This window comes from Epinephelus fuscoguttatus, linkage group LG5 (assembly GCF_011397635.1).
Source record: "Epinephelus fuscoguttatus linkage group LG5, E.fuscoguttatus.final_Chr_v1".
In the NCBI taxonomy this organism is placed as follows: Eukaryota; Metazoa; Chordata; class Actinopteri; order Perciformes; family Serranidae; genus Epinephelus; species Epinephelus fuscoguttatus.
In genome coordinates this window covers 29,707,092-29,712,409 of record NC_064756.1, presented here as the reverse complement: position 1 = coordinate 29,712,409, position 5,318 = coordinate 29,707,092, and the positions used below count along the sequence as shown (strand labels likewise).

Genomic DNA, 5,318 nt, shown 5'->3' with positions numbered 1-5,318 from the left:
CCTATAGTGGCAACATATAATGAAAAACAAAATGAGAAAGCACATATTCATGAAAACAGGTTGATTAACAAATGCAACTATATTTTACAACTCCAAACACATAATATGGATAAAATGTATAATTTCACTTCCAACAGACATTTCAATTCTGTGACACAGAAACATTTGGTAAGAGAGGGGAGGGCGGAATTTCCCCAAGGCTACATGAATAGACAGGATGTGGCCGAGAAAAAAAGCATTGTCTCACGACAACTAGTGGGTCGTTCATCACCGCGTTTTACCCCAAGGCTGGATACTTTAAGATGGCATCTGAAACTTGAGGGATCCCAAGTGACTTTTACCTCCTTTTGGCCTAAGGATGGCTGAAAGAAGTTTTTTGTCCAGTCGGGAAATACAGGGTGAGTCCTAAACACTTGACCCTCCGGTGGTGTCTTGTTGTCTTGTTCACTGGTAATACTGGTTGAAGGGAAGTCCAGAGAGGCTGTTCCTCTACATTCATGAACACCAGTTGAGAAACAATCTGTTACACTAAAGCAGATTTACCACCTCACAGTTGTTTGCTAAATTGCAGTTTATGTCCATGTCTGTCCACACTGAGACGATATAAGCAGTGAAAACTTTGAAGGAATTTAATAAAAGATATTAAGTGTATTTTGGGTGAAACATGGATGCATCACACATCTTCAACCTGGCAGCACAGATGATCTATACGATCAGCGCAGTTTCAAGGTGGACACCCAAGATTAGTGTCACCAATTCACTGTCTGACCAAATGTCTCCCTTCTGTTCCTGAGTTAACATGTTAAATTACACCCAGAAAAATGACTTTTAGAACATTATGATTTCATACTGAAGTTGACCTTTGACCCTTTGTGTGGAAAATGTCATCACTCATTTAATCACCCATTTTATCCAATTAGACATTTGATTAGCATCTGTTTTTTTGAGGTCACAGTTATCTTTGACCTTTGACCACAAAGTTGCCAACAAACAGCCCAACATGTCCTGTATGAACAGACTGGGTGTAAACCATAACACTGCTGTCCATATGTACTGGACACTCACCCTGCCCAACAAGGCTGCGGACTCTGCCCCACTGCAGGAAGGGTGTGTGTGGACCACAGTGGCAGGGTCCCTACCCGCCTGCCTATAAGCTTGGGGGATGCTCTCACAAAACCATCAGGCAAGGCATTTCTCAGATAGGGCCTCACCAACTCAGCAAGTCTGTTCAAAGAGGAGCTTTTAATTTTTCTATAATGTTGGAGAGTGGGGTACAAAGAGTTAGAACAGTAACATAATTCAGTATTTTCCATATCTGAACATCATAATAGAGTTATGTAACTGTTTGGGCCCTTTAAGTTGGAGGCCAAATGGTAGATTCCTCCCCAGATTATTATGATTATACTCTCAGTTTAGGGCCCACCCAATCATACTGTACTGTACAAAACTGATACATCCTTGATTTTCACAACACCATCAAGCGAACTAATCTCGGTGAGTACAGGTGGTGTAGAAGTGCAGAAAATTTGTTTTAATCACATTTTTTTTCCTGGGGTAGGGTCCCCAGACCCTCCACCGATAATATATCTTTTCATGTTATTTCAAAACATAAACAGGCACCCACATACATGTATAATTTGAAAGTCTGATCCCGAAGTGTCAGCTTAGAAAATTTCTGGCCCTTTAGTTGATGAGCCCTCCTAAAGCAAAGGTGTCCAAACTTTTCCCTTAGAAAGTCAAACTGACACTTGATGGTGTGGCCACGGGCCTAGAGGAAACATCTATTGTAGTTACCTGTGTTGTAAGAATGCAAATGGTACTAGCATTCCATTTCCCTTAATTAAAAATTGGGCACATGTTCTGTATCTTGCACCTTGTGAAATCTGCACCTTTGACTAACACATAATAGTGCTAAGAGTGTACAGCAGACTAGTGGCTCTGTGAGGCTGAACCTGGGCACTGTAGTGCTTCAAGATAATGCTAATGTCAGCATGCTAGCCTGCTCACAATGGCAAGTTATCATCCTGATGCCATAATGATTACCAGGTATGCCATCTCTGTTCATATTAGTTAGTATGCTAGCATTTGCTAATTAGCACTAGCTAATGCTGATGTGTCGATAGTTGTGGAAGTATTCAGTCATAGACCAAAGTACTAATCAAGTTTAAATTTGACCGGACGATGGCACCAGATGAAAAGTGAATGATGGCCAAAGTTGTTGTCACAAGAAAAGCTACACCCCAGGCTGTTGTACAATGCTGCCTCAAAAGCACACAGACAGAGGCAACTAGGACCTAAACATCCTTTTATTAGATTTTCTCTTTGTCAGCAAAAACAACAAAATGTTAAAAACAAAAGGTGAAGAAGGTCAAAATGCACTCGGTCTAGTAAGGGTGCAGCAGATTCTCTGTGCTGGGGAAAGTAATGGTTTCTGATGATATTGGTTTTGAGAAAATCCAAGATGCATGAGTGACCCAATGCACCGGGGCTCCTTCCATGAGTCGAAGGCCATTAGTCTTGGCACTCTTTTAATTTTGCACGACTACACTTGTAATATTATCAGATAAATTTACTTAAAGGATGGAGGAAGTACTCATTGTGCAGAAAAATGGTCCCTGTCAGTGTTTTACCATCATACAGAATGTTTTAAATTAAAAAGTACATTAATGTGTGTATTGTATTTGTGTTGATATTAACTTTTTTATACACTGTCCTGTTGTTTAATCTACAGCAATGCATCTTTTAGTTTCATACTTGAGTAAATGTACTACAAATTTTCTGTATGTTCTCCAAAATGGAAAGAGGGGTGCAGTGGTGTGAGTGGATAAATGTTAATAGGTTTATCTCTGAATACATTTTTAGTTAAGCATATATTTTAGTTTGTGAAGGATGTAAGGGAAAAAAAAAGGTAAGTATGTGGCATATGATTTATTTCCTGTAATACATTGTCCACTTTATCCAGTATGTCAAATTTGTTTCCACCAAGCAGTCTGGACCAAGGCTTACACAACATGCTTTTTTCTCCTCTATGGATGTGTGATTCTGTATGACCTGGGATACACTGTTCAAGGCTCAGTGAACGTAATGTTACTTTAAGTTTTTAGAATATCTCTGTCATTGCACACGTGCTGTGCCAAAAGCTTTTTTTTAAGATCATATTTGTGTTGTAATAAAGCTGTATATTCCATGAGGACAACTGAAGCTCACTCATCTAAGGGAAGACTGATCAGAAGTACACGAGTTTAAACGTAACAAGGGCCTATACGCAATATTACATCTAACTTAACATGAAGGCAAAGAAAACCTGAAAGTAGTCACCTCATATGAACAATGATGCAAGAATACAAAAGTACAACAGTGTTGAGCTTGAATTGTTGCTTAAAAAGAAATGTAATCACAGTTGGGATTATAAGAATAAACTAGTCATAAAGAAAACACGTGGGTGAATTGCAACATGCACAGCAGAATTTCTGGTGCTTTTTATTTAATAAATACATTTCTCTGTTCAGAAATAATTAATCTACCTTTCCAAATGCTTTTTGTACATAAGCCAAAGCAGACATTTTTTATAGCATGAAAAAACTTTTCATCTCTGAGGCCATAAATGAGAGGACTCAGACATCTTGGAACAAGACTAAACATTATGTAGTTAAAGTACCTGACAGTATTAAACAAATTGACATTAATCTGAGGTAGAGCAGCTTCTATGAATGGACACCACAACTGGATGAGACAGAGCAGCAGCTGGAAAGCATGAAGAATTACTGTTCTGAGTCCTTTCCATGTTGACTTTTTATTCTCTCCTGATGCAGTTTTAGCTACTTTCAGTATTTTAACATAGGAGAATACAATAGTAATACACATAATCAAGAAGTAAAACTGATTTAGAGCTGACCTAAGATGTTTCTGCCACCTGTGCACAAGAAATATCTGAACAGAACATACACTGTGTTGTTCATAAAAGCTAAGAGAGACTGATGCAAAGAAAGTAGAGAGGACAACAATACAGGGTACAGAGCTGAGGCCATGAATTATTAGAATGCAGTTCACAGTGCTGTGACGGAGCACAACTCTCCATGACGCAGGGGCATGCATATGGCCACATAGCGCTCCAGGGTCATTGCTGTCAGAGTAACTGGTGTGATCAAAAGATGCAGAATTAACAGAAAAGAGATGATGATGCATAACCAAACATGCATGGGAATTTGAAAATAGTTTAAGATGAGGATGACATCAGTCACGAGTAATACAAAGCTATCAGACAGTAGTGTAACTGCAAACAAGATGTAGCGTGTAGTTGTGTAGAAACACTCCTTTTGAAAAAAGGTTAAGATGAGCAAAAAGTTGATGCAAAGAAAAATCATCACCAGGAGCTGCACAATAATGACCCGGTAACCGATCTGCCACTGTAAAGACTCACCACCAATCAATGAGTTGTTATCTCCCATTTATATATTTTTTTTAAACAAAGCCTTTGAGGAACTGCCAAAATTCCATTAAAGTGTTGTTATTAAATATATGTCATTCAAAATGGACTTCTCTGAGGTGTAAAGATGAATATTACCCATCAAAATCCTCCATGCTGTTCAAATCCTATACTCTGTCTTCTGTGGAGCTTACTGCAGCCCTCTGAGAGAGAGCTGTTCACAGTGACTTTAAAGACAAGAACATCCCAAAATAAGGCCAAGTGAAATTGTGGTCACCAGTTTCATCATCGCACTTCCTGTTAGTCCTCCTCATTAGCTATCCATAGTTGACGGCACTGTCAAATCCTTTAACCAGCTAATTGAACAACATGACTGCTTGATGCTCTTCTGTTTGGTGCCAGACGGTGTATCCTACTCCAGTGGATCTCTGACAAACCTCCTAATCTCTCACAGTGGTAACAGGGTATAATTAAGCAATATCACACTTGAGCTCATGATGTTGTGCTGTGATATCTTCGGCACTCGGCCTGCGGCCTCGTGCCTACGACCGAATCACAGCCGTGACGATATCACAGTACAACATCACGGCCTTGAGTGTGATATTGCTTTTATACAACAGTTCAACAGTTAAATAAGCAAGGCTGATTAAGAAATGTTGAAAAATGAGAACAAAATAGATCATTTAAGCATTTTATTTGTCTTCCGCCAACAAAAATAGTTCTCTCAGGACTCCGCTGTCACCGTTGCTATGTAATGCAGACATGGTGCGCCAGGCACTTATCTTTACACACATTTATCTGCACGTTTCCAATAATTGTGCAGCCGGTGAAATAAGTCTGTGGTGACTGCATGGTGGACTGTCGCTTCACAGGCACAGCCGACTCTGCCTCT

General features: G+C 39.5%; 1 pseudogene; it reads right to left on the bottom strand.

Moving 5' to 3' along the window:
- Positions 1-3,211: 3,211 nt before the first annotated feature.
- On the bottom strand, positions 3,212-4,448 carry LOC125889022 (odorant receptor 131-2-like; annotated as a pseudogene).
- Between the last annotated feature and the right edge of the window lie 870 nt (positions 4,449-5,318).